This window comes from Sparus aurata, chromosome 14, assembly GCF_900880675.1.
Source record: "Sparus aurata chromosome 14, fSpaAur1.1, whole genome shotgun sequence".
NCBI classification, from domain to species: Eukaryota; Metazoa; Chordata; class Actinopteri; order Spariformes; family Sparidae; genus Sparus; species Sparus aurata.
The window spans coordinates 19,974,323-19,996,494 of record NC_044200.1 but is presented as its reverse complement, the minus strand read 5'-3'; the positions used below and the strand labels follow the sequence as shown (position 1 = coordinate 19,996,494).

Below are 22,172 nucleotides of genomic sequence, written 5' to 3'. Positions count from 1 at the left end.
CATTCTGCTAAGCTAAAAGCGTTAGCATGCCATGCACCCTGTCTCAAGTGGATGGCACAAGCTCTGGTGATGATGCAGTGATGATTTCAGATTTAATAAGGTGTAATTAACGTCTTTTCAAATCAGATCATCAGTTCCAATTTACCCGACTTACTTATTGCAGGAGATGGACATGAAGCCCAACTATGGAGCCAGAACGGTGACTTTAAAATTTGGCATCCAAAAAAAAAATTGACATTGAAAACAAAACCAGTACTGAAAAAAGAAACATTGTCATTGAAACATTTGTATTGAAAACAGTTGTATTGGCATTGAAACAAGTATTGGCATTGAAAAAAGAAAATAATTCAAATAATTCAAATCCAAAAATCTTATAATTTTATTTTATTGGGATTTTTTTTGTATTTTTCAATGACAATCTTCAGATTTTTTCTTCATGTCACTTTTTTTTCAGTGACAGATTTTTTTACAATGTCAGTTTTTTTTCAGTGTCACTGATTTTCAGTTTCAACTTTCTGTCACTGTTTTGGCGTCGAGAGGGCGGGGCCTGAGGGGAGGGGCAAGTAGAGCGTGGTTTGCATATCATTTTAGAAGTTAATAGCAGCAGCCTGCGGGAAGGCGGTGCTGGACGGTCCAGCCACAATAGCGTTGTACGCCGGCCATCCCTGGGCAACACAGAGTCCAACTACCTCGCGGACTTTTCTTCAAGCTCTCTCCTGATGTGCCCAAGTCTCTGTGTATCTGGTTCTGTCCCAGAGCTCCCGAGCTCCGGTCTCTATATGCTATGGAGTGTGGTAGTAGTACCGGGGCGCCGAGCACGGAGCATTAGCCACAGTTAGCACAACAGTAGAACAGCCTGTTGCTCCGGGCTGCAGCGCCGACAGCAGCGCTCTGGTCTGCTCCCCGAGCTCTGTGCCACCGCACCGCTACCAGTCTCTATATGCGCATGGAGTGTGGTAGTAGTACGGAGCTAACGAGCATTAGCCCCAGCTGTGCTGCTCCGAGCCGGGGCTGCCTCGCCGACAGCAGCGCTCCGTCTGCTCCCCGAGCTCTGTGCCACCGCACCACTGTACACGCATACAGAGACCGGACAGTAAAGGAGAGTGCTTGGAGAAAAGTCAGTCAGTTATGAAAATATGTGTCTGTTACTTGATTACAGCCGTCTGTTGTACTTTACTATGAACCACAATAGCACAATCACAGCTGACTTTCCCCGCATACTGACTTGTTGAGTTTATTCGCTTCGACTCAAAGGACGGATTGTAGGAATAGTGATATTATTCAAATGAACTGAGTTTATAGGGGAGCTCCACCCTCACTTGACACGACGACTGTTTTTGCTATGAGCCTACAGGTGAGCTACCACCCAAACACTAAATGTGAATTATTTTACAAAGTCTTATCAGCAGGTTGCAAAGGTGGTGTAATTACACGGCGGAGACCACTGTAACATATCTGAACGACTAATTATTCCGTCTGAAAAGGAGAGTCATAATTCATCGCTCTTAAAATCAATTTAATTAATGTTTTTCAAGCAATTATTATTGCCCTTTGAGACACTGTGTGATTACTCACAGCTTGTTCTCTTCATACTTCACAGTTTTATAAGTAAGGCCATTTCTTTTTAATTTTCTTTTAATCTTGCATCATATAACCACAGGGACACATGCTTGACAAATCACAAACTCTGCTGTTTGCAAATTAACTCACCGGCGACAGCCGCTGCAGGACTGTCATAAAAATTTAGATTACTTGTACTTTATGGAAACAAGAATGAAAACAATTCCGGGACCTGTCCCTTTATCTGGATAGGATAATGGGGTCAATTCTGGGCTAAGACCCATCCTCCATCTAAGTTTAGTAGATATCTGTTTAGTAACCAACTAACAAACCATCCAACCAGCTATCAAACCAACCAACCTACTAACAAACCAACCAACCAACTAACAAACCATCCAACCAGCTGTTAAACCAACCAACCAACTAACAAACCAACCAACCAACTATCAAACCAACCAACCAACTAACAAACCAACCAACCAACTATCAAACCAACCAACCAACTAAAAAGCCATCCAACCAACTATCAAACCAACCAACAAACTAACAAACCATCCAACCAACTATCAAACCAACCAACCAACTAACAAACCAACCAACCAACTATCAAACCAACCAACCAACTATCAAACCAACCAACCAACTAAAAAGCCATCCAACCAACTATCAAACCAACCAACGAACTAACAAACCATCCAACCAACTATCAAACCAACCAACAAACTATCAAACCAACCAACCAACTAAAAAACCATCCAACCAACTATCAAACCAACCAACGAACTAACAAACCATCCAACCAACTATCAAACCAACCAACAAACTATCAAACCAACCAACCAACTATCAAACCAACCAACCAACTAACAAACCATCCAACCAACTATCAAACCAACCAACAAACTAACAAACCATCCAACCAACTATCAAACCAACCAACAAACTATCAAACCAACCAACCAACTAAAAAAACATCCAACCAACTATCAAACCAACCAACGAACTAACAAACCATCCAACCAACTATCAAACCAACCAACAAACTATCAAACCAACCAACCAACTAAAAAACCATCCAACCAACTATCAAACCAACCAACGAACTAACAAACCATCCAACCAACTATCAAACAAACCAACAAACTAACAAACCATCCAACCAACTAACAAACCAACCAACAAACTAACAAACCAACCAATGGATACAGGCAAAAACATAACCTCCTTTGTTGATATAGTAAGGCCTGTTGTAACTTTAAACACATGATAAATGGGCTAAATATTGCTGATTGTATTCATTTTGGCTTCTTCTTAGTAGGACCACATATATAACATATAGTGAGGGAGAAGTAAAATGTCTAATCAGCCCCAGATAAAGAACAGTATCGCTTGCGCCACCAACAGAGCAAAATGGTTCATTTTTAGAGTGAATGTCTCTGTGAACACTTCTATCAAATACACTCTATTCACAACCACAGCCACTGCAGTAAACACACAGTGAGTTCAAGGATCTTCTGTCACCGTCACAACGTTAACACAGAGCTCCTGCAGTGTTGCCTCCTCTGCAGGAGCTCTGTCCTCACAACCCTATTTTCTCTGCATATTTCCGATATTCACCATACACTTAATGCCTGGCGTTTGCGTTGAATTAGGGCGGCAACCAAGTCATTAACATTTTGCAGAAAAAGCTTGTTTTTGTGTGACCAAGAGCCTAAAAACAAAGATGTCTAGCTTACAACGATGTAAAACAGAGGAAATGATAATGCAGAAACTAGAGGCATCGAATGTTTGGCTGGAATCTTTCGCCAAAACTGTTTGTTGATAGACTAATCTATTAACGGCATGGATGCTGATGGCTCGCTGGTGCCCAGGACCAGACAGGGTTAGAAGGTCCATTTCCCTTTTATCAATTCAACAGTTTAGTCCCTCACAGTGAGCAATACATCCTCATAAAGCTGCCAGTGTCGTCCACTAACTACCCAGCTGTGTAGAAACACCATCAAAGTCTGCACTCCTTTCCTTTCTAGCTTGTTGATTACTGATTAACATTAACATTAAAAAAAAAAGAAAAAAATGTTCCCACTCTTCTATGAGAGGGATGTGTCACAGTTTTCAGCCTTGTGCCCAACGCTGTTTTAACTCATGAAGCCAAAACCATAAAAAAACGGTTTGGCAGACCTCCAGAATTGGACACTAACCAACAGAAGGGCCACATAATCGACTGCTGTACTGAATTGCAGAGTCAATTTAACATAATGCAATTGATATGAACCTCGTGCAGCCAGCAGTTTGGCAGTCTGGACTGCGTGGATTATAATCGTTTAACAGGACGATGGGCTTTAGGACACAGTAATTGAAACATCTGCTTGCCTGCTGTGGCATTCTGCAGTCGTGGATAACTCCACTATCCGTATAATGACGACCTTTTGTCGCACTTGTTTGTATTCAACACAACTGGTGCATCTCTTTGTCCACAGAATGCTTTACCTCCCATGGTGGCTTATTTCCAACTCCAAAATATTCCGATTTTGAGAGACGTGAATAAAAGTGTCTGGTACATAACAGTATATAAATTGAGAGGCGTCCTTCTGCGTATCTCCAGACTGGCATTGTGAAGAAACGTAAACAGCATTTTGTGCCGCGGCCGAGCCTGCTGGGACACAGAAGTGGTGCTCGAATATCAACTCCACTTGAAAATGCCTTCTAAATGGCAGTTATAGGTTACTAATTGGGAGAGCTGAACGGTGGGAACGCCAGATGATTAAAGGTTAGTTTGTGATTATGTTAATGCCAGCGTGTTAACACAAAAGTAATCACTGCCCACACCGTCTGAACTGCCCTGTTGTTGTTTAGTCCCAAACACAAAGAAAGAAACAGGACATTTAGAACACCTAATGTGCCGTTTAGCGACGTGAGTTTGCAGGACTGATTGAAATTACAGTTATGTCTGCTTTGCAGTGCCCTCCAAACAAGAATGGTATAATATGAATTATAATAGAACTGCTGGGAGGAAAAAAAAAGTGGGTTTATTCTTGTTTTAGGACCTACAAGAACACACTGGGAGCAAAAACCCTCTTATATAAAGGATGAATTAAAAAAAAGCTCTAACTCAGGAGTTGTTATTATTATCCATTGCTCTGCTGTTTGTTTTCTAGACTAATGGATCATTTCTGTCTGTTAAAAGTCAGAAAATCGTGGTAAATGTCCAGCTGATGTCTTCAAATGAAGACTCGCCGTGTGTGTCACGTTTTACTTTTTTAGATCCTGTCTTTGTCTTTTTCCCTGGTGGTTTCTGTGCTCACCTGTGTTTCACTTGTTTGTGCTTTTCCTTTCACTCTCGGTTGATTTGTCTCTTCCCCCGTCACGTGTCCTTTGTGTGATCCAGGTTTTGTTTCCAGTGATTTTGTGGTTTGCTTAGTATTCTTAGTTTTTTTTTTCTTTTCTTCAGTCTGGTTGTGTCGTCAGCTTTTTCATTGCCTGCATTTCGTTTTTTTGGACTCCTGCTTTGTTAACAAAACTCACCTTGAAGGGCCTTTTTGTAAGAAAAGTAGATTTTTGAGTCTCATTCTGAACTTTTTTGAGGAGTTCGGAGTTAGTCGTTAAGGAGTAAAATGATCATAGAGACACACTGCCGCCTGTATTATTCCTATAACAATCTTATTATCCTCAGTCGCAATCAGCAAATACTTACTAACACAGATATTTAAAACCATCAGTATATAATATGGACACTGCTATCAGTTCTTGGATCACCACACAGACTCATTTTTGTAACAAACTAGGTAGCTGAAACCGAGACAAATCTGTTTTAGTTCCCTCTCAGAATGGTGATTTGTTCCTGTATTGATGCATTTAGACAGACACTTCATCAATATATCCTCCATCGTTTATCCCAGATCAACCAGACTGCACAAGTCTTTGTCTGAGAGCGTCAGCTGCATCAGCAAGTGCCTACAAATGACATGTTGCGTTTAACGTGAATCACTACTTATACACACTATACTTATACGTAGTGCCAATGTAATATGGTCGGTAACCTTCTGTCTTATTTAACCTTTGGCAGTATTGTTTATGTTTTTATGCCTGTAAAGCTCATGGTATAGAAATTGCTTCCCGGTAATCAAGAAGAAGATTAAAACATTTCCAACTTTGCTCTTTGTTTTGGAAAATAACCACAATTTCCACACTTTCCTGGTGGCGATCCAAATAACTGACTAGACAGCAGATTCACTAGATTTAACAAGGGTATTGCTGTAAGAAGCGAGGAATACTAAACACATGAATTAGCATTTAATGGGAGATTGTTAAGCTTTGAGAATTGTGCTTCCACTCACAAAATCCAGCCCAAGGCTAAACGAAACAGAACACAGACCGAGTCTTTAACACATTTTCACAGCATGAGGCTGCAAGCGGAGACACTTTGTGAGCCGAGCTGCTGAAGAAAAGGTTATATCTCTTTTTCGAAACTTTACTTGTGTTTACCTCTGTCGGAGTGTCAAATGTCACGGTAAATGCCAGCGGAGAGGCCACCAAGATGGCAGCGTCAAACAGTTCATATCTCTGACGGAGGAGTACAAAATGTTCGGCTTCTTGTACTTCCACCAGAAGATTACAAGGAGCAGAGTTCTTCAAAGTTATCAAGCAGAGAAAATATAAGAAGAAACAATGTTTGACTTCCAGCGTTTTTAACAACAGCAGGTTTTTTTGGGGAGTCGACAAACTAACTCCAAATTCAAAAAGAAATGTGTTTCACCGTCGTCCGTGTTGTGTTGTCGTGATACTTCAGTGCGAGCAGGCGGCTGAGGAGCCTGGTGGCGACAGACACGCTTTAAGGACATGATGTGTTACATTGGCTGACATTAAGAGAGGCTGCCAGTGAGAAATGATTAAATCATTAACATTCATGAGCGGGAACATGGGTGGCTTCCAGCACGCTGCGCCGCTGCCTCAAACAAAACACAGCCAGCACAACACAGACATTACTGCGGTAATTGAGTATTTTGGAGACGACGAGATCATCATCGGAAAACTGGATGCATCAGCACAGCTTGGAGAAGAGAGCTGGTCCTCCGTGTGAATGTCAAGCGCGCTGGTTGTAGAAAAGAGAATCACAAAGACTCGGTTTGTCTCTCCAGGCGGGATGTGTGAGGCTGGATCCATTTGTCACTTAACAGTTTAATGACACCCCGGCTGACCCGCGTGGCAGCCTCCTAAAAAGACTATTTTGTGTTAATTATTCTCACAACACTTGAAGCCACTGAGGGGCTGGGAGTGCAGATTTAAAAGCCTCTGCAACATGACAGAGATTAATTTGTGATGTTTACACACTCCAGAGAGTAGTGTCTCCACTTTCAATATCTTTTTCTTTTTAAATGAGCAGTTTGAAAAGCAGGAGCAGGAGATGAAAATGTATAGTTTTTTACCTCTCATGAGGAAGAGAGACACTCGTTTTTTTTTAGCGGCCTCGCACTGAAAATTGAAAGTGCACTCAAAGACGCCAGTGTCAACATTACATTTGTTTCATTTTTGAGTTGTCTGATGTTGACACGATGCAGTGCGTGAATAAAGGATCCACGAGTAGCTCCAAGAGATCAGATGAATAAAAATGGTGGTGAGAAAGCTCCAGGAACGTTATTAATTGGTGGTAGCCAGGGTTTGAGTTATAATCTGAGTTTTGTAGCGATATCTCAAATAACTAACCAGAACTAATGTGAGGGCGGAGACAAACAAACAGGATAAAAGCTGAACGGGTGTGTTGTCAGAGAGGGAGAGTTAGTCAATTAGGCATTAAATGTGTCCCGAGTGACCAGGAATGAAGAATATTCACGTTTAATGTTTGCCGAATTAACAAGAAGGCCTAGATAGTTTAGAATTTGTTGTATGCAGTGTTTCTCCAACATTACACAGTTTCTGCTAATGCCCAAGTCTCAAAATGTAGTGTTTTTTTAAAGGAGTCTGGTGAGTTTTTCCCACTCTGTTCTCCCAAGAACTTTACTGAATGTGTAAAATGTCATGTTTACCGTCAACAGGTTATATTCTTTATTAAATTTGGTGTAGAGGACCTGCAACACGCATTAAAATCTGGCTTTTACAGCGATGCCACAATAAAAACACTTTACAAGGCAAGAATCATGTTAATGTACTGTTTTAATGCCGTAGCTGTTTCACAAAGTTTGTAAAGTTTCTCCTCATGATGCAACAACTCTTAAAATCACACATCTTGTAAGGGAGTCTGGGATATTGCCATTACTAGTGACTTAACTTCATTAAATGCTCTTTACAGCTCAGCCCGTTCACATTACCAGCAGCCCGGTCAGTGGTCCTATGCTAGTGCAGTAGTATAGACAGCAAGATAAGTCAGAGAAGTTGTTGGATGGGTCACATTTGAGACTTTGTTGATATGAAAGCAGCGATTACAGCCACGTCAACCAAACATTTGTGGTGTGTCGTGGCCCGATGTAATAAAACGTAACGACTGAGACGCCTTTTAAGCGTTTGACACGGTGAAGGTCAACGTGATCGACGCCCAAATTCCACCGATTAATGCTGCAAAAAGAGGTCGGAACACATTTAAGCGGCATCCTGTTCAAGAAAAGCGTCTTTCTTGGCGGTTAACCTGTTAGAAATACATCCTTCATTCCCCTCGTGGAGCAGGTCTGATTTAATCACAGATTTCCTAATGGCTCTGCGGTTTAATTAGGCCATTTAAAGGTTAACTGCCAGGTCTGCACTCGCATCCACAGCGGCCAGGCATCTTTCATCGCCGCGCTCCCTCTGCAGCAGTCCAATCAGCTCCACATGCCTGTATGGAAAAATATATACGCTGTGCCTATTTTCACATTATGTTTTTAAATAAGTGATGGCAGTCGCACAGATTGCAGTCACTCAGCGTCGCCTTGCACATTGATCCCAACGGTCGTTCGTCACAGCAGGTCTGTATGGAGGCTCTCGTATTTCGTCCTCCCACTTTGTGCCACTCGGAATCAAAGTCAAACTCCTTTTTCTCTTGTCATCGCAAGACATTTCTAGCATGTAAATGTGCAGCTTCGACATGATGAAACGTGCTTCATCATCTTTTGTCTTCTGTGGCAACTTTTTGTCAGCTGTCTTCTTCGGACGCGACGAGATTTAGTCCGATTTTATTTCATAATTTTGCGTTTATTAGCAGCTCGTCCGGAGAAAAATGATTTACATCCTCTATTAGCGCAAATCTTCACTGTAGCTCGTAAGCTAAACACATCCTCTTACCTGAACTACTGAATAAGTCATCGCAACTGCTAGCCGAATGATTACGGCACATACACGACTTCCACAATGCCCCAAAAACTTGAAAAATTAGCTTCTTCGCTAACTCTGTTGCAGCTTAACAGCTGTTCGATTGCATTGTTCGCCGTAAATAATCTGCACCAGGGTTGATTCTATAATAATCCTCAGTATGAAATAATAAGTCAACCCCTCCGTCTCTTCGTCTCTGTTTCACACCGGTGCGCACACACACAATCTCGCCGCGGACACACTTCGGGTAAGCGGTGACTGATCACGCTGAGAGCGCCTCACTGGGATGTTCGGAACAATTACCTCTGCCTCGCTGCCACTCAGGACCCCTCAGGTGAAGTCATTATCTTAACCAGAGGCTGCTCACTACAGTCACAATTAATTCACATTACAGTGGAGCCCGGACCACCAGGGCCAGCCAGATGCATGGCTCCAATTACGCTCATTACTGGACAAGGAAAGGTCCTGGAAAAAGGGACGTTTCACACAAGCACTTTGGGGAGGTGCGGAGCGGCGGTGGAGGAAGCGTTCAGCTCCTTTTACTTAATTAAAAGTGCCACGCTGTGACAATACTTCACTTACAAGTACAAGTCCTGCTTTCAGACGCGTATCTCAGACACATGTAGGGGAGCAAAGAAGCTATATCTACCTCTGAGAGTTCAGAGAAACTAAGAACAGACTGTTTCTCTCGTGTGACAACAACATATGTTGCTCCTGTTCTGTTATTAAAAGATTTGGCTCTGATGGGTTTTCTCTTCTCGCCGCCATCGCATTTAAGTCTCTCAGCGTGGAAAGCAAACAGTGAATCTTATAGAAAAATGTGGCATTCTGACAGGTGGCCTGACTTTGTATTAAACATACGCGCAGCACTGATTGCATCTATTTTTAAATAAGAGGACAGAGGGAAGGTGCTGCACCTGCCTCCTGCATCCTGCTGAGAACCAGTTTCCCATCATGTTCCCGATTGATCACGTTCCTCAGCAAACACAATGAAATAAAAGTCATTATCTACTGACTCAGTCGATGTGAGCTCAGTGTGTTTCTGCAAAACCGCATGTTAAGTTCAGTTGTCTTTGTGTTGCAGCCTGGGTTGAATTTTTCTATTTCTTTCTTGTCACAGCGGCGCCGTGTTTCCGCTCTGCTTCGGTTCGAGGCACAAACACCGATTGGTTAGGGTGAGAAAAGCATAATGCTTTGGCTTAGCGGTGCCAAGTTTTGGTTGCCATGATCACAGATGGAGAGTTTTGACGCCACAAAAACAGCTGGAAGTGTCCGCGGGTCTCTTCAGAAAACATCCACTGGTGTGACTGCGGTCTTTGTTGGCTGCGATAACGTTATTCACACAGATTTTCGAGCCCAAATCTTCACTGTAGCTGCTAAAAGCGTTAGTGCACATGTATCCCATCAGAAGTGGGTGTGAGAGTTAATGGCGTGTCAAGCTGCGTCGCTCTCTCACTGTCCACTCTTTATAGCTTCCTCCTCCTCCTCCTCCTCCTCCTCTCTTTTCATTCAGGCTCCTTCTGACGGGCCCCTGGGACCATCAGCCTCTCCCGCTGCCTCACATATTGGCTGATATGGATTGTCATATTGGATCATTGCTCTCCTCTGTTTTACTATCTTCTTATATCTGTATTTCTGTAAAATGTGATGCATCTCTGTTTTGCTGCTAATTATCTTGTGTGATCCCGCCGTCTTCCAGGGTGGAGAGGAGGTCGTGTGGCTCAGGCGTCGCTTCGGCTTCGGCCTCCTCGGTCGTCTCGTGGATTTACACACTTTATATATATTATATATAGTCTTTTCAAAGCAATTTTGGATTGAGATGGACGAGCTGCACGGAGAAATTCCATTAATTTCTTATTTATTTGTTTGTTTCCATCTACTTCGGTTGTGTAGGAGGACGCTGCAACTCCGGTTCGCCGTGAAATGTTTCTGCGGACGGCGAAACTTCACCTGACTTCCCATCGGCGTGAGAGTGTGAGCACATAATGAGTGACTTCTCGCTTTTGGGCGAACTGCTCCTTTTAATAGACTCCTCGTCAATTAAAAGATCCGCTCTCTCGGGCTGCGGGGTGCGTGAACGAGGCGTTTCTCTCCGGGGACTCTCTCTCAAGATATGTGGATTCATAATGAATGTGATGAATGTTGAAATACGCAGTTTGACTCCCCAGCTGTCGAACATTTTCATATTACACATTATACAGCACATTATACTTACATACATATATATTATCATCTGCATTCCACCTATCGCAACCCCACAGGAGACTGGCCGACACACCGTGAGTGGGATAATAACATGAAATGATAAATAAATGAAGCAATAAACACGATGTAGATTCTGCAGACGTCATGGCGATCCTTGCAGTACGTTACCGCATTAGTCCAGGAATGGCTGCCATGCTGTTTTTAATGTATTACCCGAGCTTGTGTGCAGATTCTCTCCCACACCAAATGAACTGTGACCTCCTCAACCCAGCGGCTACACTTGAGAAGGGAGCTAGATTTTTTAAATATATAGTCTGAGACCTTCCTCAGCATCCGGGATGATACGTTTGTGTTTTACCGGCACGTAATCAGATTTTCTGTTGCCGTGCTTTTTATGTGGAGTTCAAGAACATTTCACGGACGCGCTGGAAACACGAGGGAGAGACGGTGGCCGTGTCCTGCTTTTCAGTCCGTACTCACCCTTTCTTTTTACTGTACACTCAATATGAAATATCAAGGCTGACCTCGGGACTCTGTAATCATTATAATCACCGCTCGCCTGCAGTCGTATCTCTCTGATTAAAGCCACTGCGGCGGGGACGGTATCAGCGAGGGGTTAGGGGAAGTTTACGCCATTTTTTTTCAAGTGTTTTGCACTCCAACCTGCGGCTCACGGTCGCCGCAGCTTGTCGAGGCAAAAAGAACACAAAGACTTTGTGTGCTTCGGCTCGATTCACCGGAAAAGTAGGCAAATTAAAAGGAGAGGGAAGGTATTCACTCGCTCTTTCCCTCCTGCAGCCAGGCGATTGTGTGCCTTTGCATCTAATGTATTCTGTTTCAGGTGAGCCAATCAATAACCCGCGCTCGCTCCTACCAGGGGGACGGGAATTAAACATGCTGCTATATAATTCATGGCATTTGATTTTTCTTTTTTTTTTCACGTCTCACCTCCTGCTATTCGTCTCACCCTTTGCTCTCTCCAAATATCACTCTGGAGAAAACAAGGTCCACATTGGAACGCCGTGCAGCATCAATTATGAATTTATAGATTGGTGTAAAAAGGTGCGTTATGATTTTCTGCAGGTCTCTCTGCTTATTTCCTCTCGGTGAAAGTGACACGTGAGTTTGTTTCCCCCGTCTTCATTTGGGGAAACCACCTCCTCCTCCCAGACATTACTCCAGCAGACATCCACAATCCAGCGGCGCTGTGTTTGATTGAGCCGTCGCCATGGTTACCGGGATTGTTCGATGGATACGGGGGGGATGAACCGGAGAGACTCTCCCCGCTTCTTGTAGGGCTATAATTAAACACGACTTAGAGCGAACCGCAGCGTTAATCTGTCTCCGTGGCGCTCGTGGATATTGCAGAGATGTGGAGAGAGTGCGTGTCAAGTGTGATCCTCAGGAGAATAACGGGTGCGACGGCGTGCGAGGATGAGCGGCGTGATAACCTCAAATCAACCAAAACAACATGCATCAGTTGTTGCCAATCGTTTAAATGCACTGTCTTATTTTTTTGTTCACGTCTCGATTTGATCAGCTTGGTCAAACATCCAGCTCTAATCTGGCCAATTTAAGCAACTCCGGGTCGAAGAAGAACATGTATTTTTTTTATTTTTTCACCGCCAAACACGGCTCCACGTTCAGATAATCTCCCAAACCGAAGACAATCACTCTGTTCATTTGCTCCACGCGACCATGTGCTTCCTCCCCCCCAAATAGCCGGAGACAAATCTCCTGCGAGGAGAGCAGACGAGACAGGAACACATAATCCCCCGAAAATCGACAACTTTATTAGAAGCCAGAGGTACATTTGACAGAAATCTGCCGACAAAACCAAACAAACGAGCGCTGGAAAAGATGGCGGCGCCGAGCTGCTTAATTGTCCATCTCCGCCGACTGGACGCTGCGTGATCTATTCTTAAACTCCTCGCCTCCGCCCGCGCACAACACAACCGTGAATGAGCTTCCTCCGAGGAAGTCTTGAAAGTTTGTTTTTCCTCGAGGTTACGAAAGATAATGAGGCACAACATCAGCCAGGTGGTTATTAATACAAGGCGAAGCTAAGATGCACAGTGGTGGTTACATAAGAGCGGGGCCACGTTATGTAACACCTGTTGAGCAGCACCTGCTGTGAAGGATACACATCTTTTCACTCAGATAATCACCGCAAGTGTTCTGACAGTGACAAACTGAGGCGAGGTTGACTGCTCGGGGCTTTATTATCCGTTTCTCAGCCCTTACGTGAGTCTGGAGTGCAGCAGGGGAGAGATTAAAGACTCATCCAGTGTTTTCAAACAGAAGTTGTTGATTTAATTTGCATTTAATCATGAATGCAAATAGAGACAGTACAATCTAAAAATGGTTAAGATTACAGTTCATAACTCAGCTATCTTATAACAAGATGGAAAAAAGAAAAAGGTTCAGGCACAAAAAATGCTTGCTTAGCTTTTGGAAAAGATCATTAAAAGATGGTTAAAATGACGACGTTCAGTTTCGGTAAGTTACGTAATGTGACAAAACACGAGTAACGCAACGTAAGCGATGTAACTCAAGACACAAATACTCCTGAAACTGACATTTAGGCCACTAAACTGTAAACATCTGCTTTAGAATGAATTCTAACAAAGAGAGGAGAAAAAGAAAAACCGCATCATCGACGTAAAAAACAACATTCAAATCAGCTGACAATATTTACACCCTTTGTAAAGCTTAAATCTTCATCATACCTGCTAAGCTAATAGCATTAGCGAGAATCGAGGGAGTTAATTACATCTTTTGGAATCAATTTCGGATCTGAGGCGTTCCAGAGACTTGGATTAAGCCGGACGGGCCGTATGGATCGATATCGATTTTCCTGGTTGTTTGTTGACATTTTAAAACAAGTCCTCATTCACTTCAGGTGTTTAGGAGAACGCTGCGACACAGTTTAGCTGTGAAGCTCTGGAAAATGGATGTCCAGATAGCAGATAATGACTGCATTTTCATTTTAGGGTGACGTTTGTACAATCCCAAGAGTAAGACAGTTAATAATTACAAATGCAGTAATTCGTCTCGCCATACCTACAGTAGTTTTGGATTCTTGCCTCAAACCCACACTTGGTCTACGAAACAACCAAGCAAACGACACGCCGGATGAAACTAAAACCCTGTCTTGCCTCCGGCTTGGACCTCTTGCAGGCAGGCGATGATCCTATCTGGCTGTCTGCACCCTCCCCGGGGGTGAGCTGCAGAGATAGCGTGCCTATAGGGAGAAACTGCTCATCAGCACATCACCTGGGACAAAAGGCCAAAGAGGGAGATAGGGATAACACTGTTGTGTAATCACAGCTAACAGAGACACCGCTCGGGTCTCGCTCTATCTCTCCTTTTATCGGAGTAGATTATCGGACTCGGGTTAATGGTTTTGGGGGAATGGATGGGGCAGGGATGTAGAAGCTGGGCGATGTGGATTGTCAGGCTCTTCTTTATTTCAGGCTTTTTTACGGGGGCAGAGGTTTGAGACGCGGGAGGCAGAAATAGCAGCGACAGAAAGGTAATGTACCCACGCTGCCAGAGAAACAAGTTTTTGATGAATGCAGATCAGATAACCGTCCAGATTTGATGCCGTTCTCGAAGGACATTTAAAAAAAAAAAGTTTAGCCACAAGACGCTGCCGTCCTGGAAGGTGTGATGAAAAACTGTACCCAGGCAACACCGCGTCCTGCTATCATCAGTTTGATCAAGAAACCCAATTTGTGTCCATCAAGCAGTCGAATCTGTCAGACTTACCCCGATAGCGCCACTTTAATCTCACTTTTTGGATCCTAAAACTTAATCTGCGGAAGTGACAGAGCAGAAAATGCAGAGAAATACATTCAGAAATACACAAAATACTTGAGAGAGAGAGAATCAGAGGAAGTACACACACACACACCTATAAGTGCTTCATGTTACACTTTTCTTTCCGTCGTGTTCAATTCCAGAAAATGCAAAATGAAAAGCAAATCACAGTAATCCAGAGCTGCCCTTTAATATATAATTTCTTACTTGGACAGGTATGAAAAGAACGATGCATAAAAAAAGAAACGGCCGACTCCATTGTTGGCGCAAATGTAAGGCTGTCACATGTCGGTCCAGCTCCCGGGTCTTTAAGTGTGATCAGCATGTAACCGTTAACGAGTTGCATTAGACTTTTGAAAGCAGCTCGCTGATGCGAACAGTGGATCGCCTCGACACTGCATGTGAGCAAAAGTTCCGTCAGCAGGAGAAAAAAATCCCCCCTGAAATAAAATAGATTCAGATTCTAACATTCTAACGTGACGATGAGCCACTTTTGCAGATCTGTGCTTGTTTGCCAGAGAGTTAATGGCAGTCATGGCGCCCTCTGAGCCTCCTGCGGAGAAGATGGGCACTTGATGCAGCGGTTACACATGCGGGTGCGTGAAGAGAGGCTTCACACATTGAAGCCCTGTGTTCACCTGACTGTCGTGTCACTTACTGCACTTGAAACGCCAGAAACACTTGCACACCGTAGTGGATGACGTAAGCGGATAGCGCCTGTTGACAGCTGGATTATTATTGTATTTGTCTTGTGAAATGTTTGAAAGGACTTTGTGTAACTTTGAGAAAACCCTTGTTGTTAATGACACTAGTGGCTGTTACGTGAATCGCAGTTGATATTGAGTTGATATGTTACAACGTGACATAGACGAGACTCAGCGCAAGAAAAAAAGTATTAGTACTCGAATATTTCTAACTTGACGACTGGACCCATCCCTCGTTACTCTCCCAAATGTTTCTATATTTTACCGGGAACATCGACTCCGTGATACTAAGCCTGCCGTCTGCAAAACACTCCATCAACCAACGCCACACCCGCTCCGCTCCACCCAGCCAAGCCTAGCTGCAGTTATAGTTAACCAGTGGCCACGTTGCGCTAAGCCAAAAGTCAAAACTCGACAAAAAGCCGGAAGGATTTTGGACCAATGCGGAAAATAAGCTCAAAGCTTCATCTCACAACAACGTAGATTTCTACCATACTTTACACTCTTTGGTATAAATTTATCAAATCTATGAGTTGTAAAGTTAGAGTTAGAATAGTTTCTAAAGACGAACTAGTTGGTTGACAAGATAAATCAGGCTCTTTAGTCTTATTCAGCCACATGTGGTAGCCATCTTTAAAGTCTCGTAAACACTTTAAAGTTCTCGATTGGGGGCATTTGCGGATGTATTTTAGGTTGTGCAAGAGTAAAAAAGTGCAAAAGTGTGATAGCCACAGACCTTTTTTCGGGCATCTAACCAAAAGTTAGTTACCAGAAGTTTGTGTTGATAATGTTTGATAATTCATCCAGACATCCCCAGCTGATCCTGCTGATAAATTGTCTGGTTTGCTTCCTTGCAAATTACTTTGTGAGGCACTCGTGGGCTCTTTTCTAAAGACAATTAGTCCACGAGCTGAGTCGAGGAAGGTTTAATTTTTTTAGTGACATAAAAAATCGTGCACGTAATAGCAAGAAAAAAAAAAGCGATTATGAGCGTAAATTGCTTTGCAGTCTGATATATTGCAATTTCTTTCTTGAACATCTGTTTTCTACGTCCTATGAACTCATTTCCCTCTGTGATTTTTTTCATTTTCTTACACGTAAAGCAAAAAAGCAAAAAAGTATGATAATGACTTGACATGGGAAGCAAAAGGATTTGTCTTGAATATAAGCTCAAGTGTTTTTCCTCCAGACGCTTCTGTCTGGGTCTGAATGCAACTGTCACACTGTGCCTCCGATTGAATGCCTTTGAATTTCCTTCAATTCAGCAAAGTGCTCCTTGCCTAAAACCTGCGGAGCGTTTCTGTGTAGTATTAACAAAATGATGGATTCAAAATGGCCTTACTGATTACCTTTCCGCCATCAGCTGCAGCCGTTTTACACGCCGCTACACACAGTCTGTCATAAAAAGGAAGAAATTGCCTCTGAGGTGGAAGGATTTGAAGCCCAGCCTGCATGTGTGAAAGATCATGCCTTTTCAGTCAGATAGGTACGCAGAGCTATCCATTAAATATCTCATTAGATATTATAATATGGCCTTGGGCAGGGATCCAAAGAGGATCAAGACATTTACTCTCATCATTAACCACTCAAAATGAAGGGTTTTGCTTCCTGGCCTCCACAGCTGGACCTGGAGATAACTATATGCATAGAAATATTCTCTGACTGGGATGTAAAGCACGCTAAAGATAGAGCTTCGGTTTTCTTGCGTGAATTTAAAAAGAACGATCGTCACAGACTTACAGGACTCGTGCCATCTGGAGGAGGCAACTCAATCACATTAAAAAAAGGTCTCGGCATCAGTTTTCATTTTAACCCTCTAAGACCCACTGTTGTAATATTACAACGTTACCTTTAGCCACCCTAAAAAACAATCTGTTATATTTTATCTTGTTTTTTTACCACATTTACATAGTCATTGGGTCCTATTGTTCAGTCTCACGATGCTATTGGATAGTACATTTGTTTATAAGTCCCGCCTCATGGCCATGAACTCACACAACCTCTCATGGTTTCCTTCGGACAACATTGCTTTGTTTAATTGGACTAAATTCATCAGATTCAAGTAAGTAAAATGTCTTTTATATATTTTTTTGTTGTTATTACAATGTCTAGAACATGTACATATGTAGTTTTTGTAGAACAGATTCATCAAATTTCATTTAGAGCTTGTTATATAATTGTTGTAATATTACAACGTTGGGTGAGTGTGGTAGTCAAAATAGCAGGCCTGTTGCAGTGGGAACAAACAGGTTGTATTCCCTCCACTACACCACTGCCTGAAACAGAGTGTTTTTTATACATGGACAGTATACATACTACCCTTGTGTTGTGTTCTGATCAGATTTGACTGATTTAAAAGTTTTATCTCTAAAAAAATGTAGGTAATTTGATCAAGCTGACCTAAAATTCCACAACTTTGTCCACAAAGAGGATATCAACAGACAATTCAGTTCTAAGAAAGGTGAACATTTTCCTGAATGTGGATGTGTGGATGTAAGTGGGGGTATGCATGTTTTCCTTTTAGTATGATAATTAGAGGGTATTACAAGCAGTATTGTCATGTCAAGGCAGTATTGTGTGACTTAATGGCTGGTGATTGGGATGCACATTTCTTTTAGCATGATAAGTAGAGAGCATAGGCTAAGCCATTTACATTTACATTTAGGGCATTTAGCAGATGCTTTTTTCCAAAGTGACTTACAATAAGCAGACAGTATTGTCTGCCTGGAAAACATTGGGGAATTCACTATGTGGGAACAGCCAGGCAGGTGCGCCTGCCCAACTGTGACCTTGAGGACGAGAAGAGCTTGAAGAAAAAGGGGAGAGGAAGTGATGACGTCAGAGTGGAGGGGAATCACAACATCTGTGCTGTCAAATGGTCTGACAACAGGGCCATCACACTTGTGTTATCCTTTGCTGGACCTGAACATGTGCAGAAGATTCAACGCTGGGACTAAGCCAGCCGAACCTACACTGAAGTTGAGAGGCCTTACATTGTTGGTGTCAACAACAAGTACAAGGGAGTTGTGGATTTGTTGGACTGATTTACAGCCAAATAGAGGTCCCCCATCAAATCCCGTCGCTGGTACATGTACATCTTCTGGCACACCATCATCCTCTATCTAGATGTCTAGCAAAGAGACAATGAACAGGAGACAGTTTCAGGCACAGCCAGCATCCTCTCTCATCCTGGTGAACATGGTGCTCCAAACTCCAAAGAGAGGACGACCATCTTCAGGCAAAGGGAGCCCAGCAACAGTGACATCAGGAAGCTCTCTGACTCCTCAGAAGAGACCATCCAAGAGAAGTGCACACCTCCCATTGCAAGGACCTAGTTGCGAATTTCCCAGTGAAGACAGGGAGAGGAAGCTGCAGACACTGCACGAAAGGATACACTAACGTGCAATGCAGCAAGTGAGATGTTCACCTTCGCTTTTCAGAGGACAACAACTGTTTTTGGGACTTTCACTATGAATGAAAGTCAGCCATGAAAAGAAAAAAAGGAATGAAGAAGTCACTAGAAAAAGCTATTTAATAAAAAAATAATAATAATTCTTCATAAAAATATGAATGTGTGATTATTATTAATGTTATATACCTTTATGGGGCTAAGTAAGCAATCAACTCTGCAAATGAACCCTTAGTTGTTCGGAATTGTTGTTCAGAGAACATGAGTACACATACAGAAATTCTGCTCCCACCTAAGCCCAACGTTGCAATATTACAACATTTCTCTAAAAACGTACATAAACATTTTTTTTAAAAAACTCTTTCATTTCTGCATCAGAGGCCTCCTACAACAACATCTGAAGGGTCAAAAAATTAATTTTTTTGGTTTTTCTATATTTGGGTCTTACAGGGTTAAGCGTCTTGTTTTTTTGACCCTGATGAATTTCATTAGGCCGACAGGTTAGTCAGCTTCCTCACGCTGGCAGATTATCACAAACATGTAGCTTGCGGCGCCTCTTGGCTGTCCTTTTTCTCCTTTCTGATCCAGTCCAATGTGACTCTGCCTGAGATGCCCACTGCACCGTCAGGTTTAGTAAAAAAAAAAAAAAGAAAGTCTGCTGTTGATAACTCTCAAGGTCACAGTGGACTTTGCTGCATGTGTGAAAGCTCTGAGAAAGTTTTCTTTCCCTAATCCCCGCCTGAAAAAGCTTTTCTATGCCACGTTTGTGTCGTTGTAGCTGCGACACGCTGACACGTTTCAGGTTTAATTTTATGTTTTCACTGTCAGCCGTTGCTCGTTGTCATTTTGACAGCATGGGTTGAGCTATGTAACAATCGTGTGTGTGTGTGATTAATCTCAAAAGCCAAATTACATGTTTTGCAGTGTAGCATATGGTAAATAGCTTTGCTCCTGTCACTCAGCAGGTTCTTACACAAGAGTTATTGCTTTGTTACCGTAAACCAGGTGTCTATTTCAGGGGAGACATTTCTGAAACATGGCGTGCATGCTAACCAGCTACACCTATCATGCCTCATCATGCCATGTTGAGGTGCCAGTGGTTGTCATTATGCTTCACAAGCTCTCTTAGCTTGTAGTGTAATAAAAGCAAATGCTCGTGCACCATTCTCCTTACTAAACTGAAAAACAGGCCATATTTGCATGCAGCTGTAAATCGCCTCCATACTTTTTCCCGTCTTCAAACTGAGTGCATCAAGTGATGTGATTACATTGTTTGACCATGACTACAGTTGGCTTCAAGTTTGGCACTCGTACTGGGGGCTCGGTTTACTCTGGTAATACGCTGCCTCGTGGTTTTTTTTTTAAGCTGGGTTCGAATTCTGGGCGTATTTTGTGATTGGTGGAAAAATAATACTGAGCACTGCATTATTGCAAAAGCTTAAGTTTAAATCCACAACATTCTGCCAGAAATCCACACAATATAAAACACCAACAGCCATTTCACTGTATGTAATTGTAGAGTGAACATATCCTTAAAGTAGTAGTAGTAGAAGTAAAATGCCACTTGTTCCCAGAGTACAGAAGAAAGTGCCAAGTCAAACAAAATGAATAAGTGCTTGAAATGAAAGTTATTATTATTATTATTATTATTATTTCAAATGCCAGAAAGAGAAGAGTGAATCCTTTTTCCCTGAGGAAGGCATTTATAAGAGGATGTCTGTGGTGTGAAAGTCATCTCTGCACCTTCCTAATCATTCTGCTGGTGGGAGTGGAAGCAGGGATGTTGACATGCAGCACCACTGCTCATCTCGCCTGAAGCCTGAAGTCCAATTTCATTAAAATGTAGTAACTTCTTCTGACACTAGCAGAGGCGGCCTTTATTTAAGGAGCTTCCACCATGAAACACAGCGAATAAAAGAAAAATCCTGTCTTGATTCTGCCAGCAGGTTTCACTTCCAGTCTCAAATAAATGTCCAGGATGCGTGCTGAGGTTTTGGCATTAATTTATGCCTTACATTTATTTTTATTTTTTTTCAGAAATGTTAGCTAAGAAGTGGTTGAATGCCAACATTAGCTGATATCTAATGGAAGTTATTAAAGAGGTTGTTGTACCTTAAAAATATGGCCTGAAGTCCCTCTAGATTTTCAGTTTGTTATCAATCAGAAAGCAGTGAAATGACAATATATGAGATTCCTTTTGTTTGTCCATCTTTTTGAGCTACCCACCCTGAGTGTGATGTACTAGAAAAATGGCCGCCATGTGAATACAGTCTGTACTCTCTTTATTATGACTACTGATGGCCAAATGTTGCAAAATTCATCCCCATCTCGCTAGTTATTTAGCATGTCAGCAAAGCATGAATCTCACTCCTAAATGCCGTTCAGGATGGGAGACTCAAACGTCAAACTGCTTCCAGTCGTATAAACATTATTATTTTACCACTTTCTGATTGATCAGCAACTGAAAAGGGACATCAGGCCATATTTTAAGGTAAAATAACACATTTTCTGACCTGTTAGCTTCTGTTTGAACGTTGACTAACGTTGGCATTCAACCACTTCTTATCTAACAATACTGCTTGATAATGTGAATCACTACAATAGGAAAAGTATAAATTAACTCTAAGATATAAACGCACATCTTGGACAATTTAATCTGTAATGTTAGCTAGGAAGTGGCTGACTGCTAACATTAGCTTATTGGATTTAAACTATGTTATTTTACTTTGAAAAATGTCCTGACGCCCCTCCAGATTTGCACCAGCCGTCATCTTTTTAGCTGCGGATCAATCATGAAGTGGTAAAATAGTCACAACCTGTCAGATTCCTTACGTTTAAAAGACTTACAACCAAGAACATGACAGCCTCACAGTATCCAAGCTTCCCACCATGAGTGGGACGTAGAGGAAAATGGCTGCTGTCAGATAAGCTCTACGCTGCATCATCTGCATACTCCAACCTTTTGACAGCCTGAGTATGAAGAATGTGTGAAGTGGAAAAGGTTACAACCTCGGCGAGCTCCTCCATTCAAACATGCCTGACGCGAATACATGCAAACACTTTGGTGAGCTGTAATACTTATGTGTGTGTTCATGATCCTAAAAAATCCCACTGCCACCCAATCCCCCCCCCCCCCCTCCCCACATCTACCTTAACCTTTACATACAGATGCACTCGCTGCCCTCCTGGCTAGCTGG

At 42.5% G+C, this 22,172-nt stretch overlaps 1 long non-coding RNA gene across 1 annotated transcript in view; it reads left to right on the top strand.

The window, feature by feature from the left end:
- Nucleotides 1–22,172, top strand: part of LOC115595882 (uncharacterized) — a 48,297-nt gene that overhangs the window by 11,745 nt on the left and 14,380 nt on the right. The window lies entirely within an intron of this gene.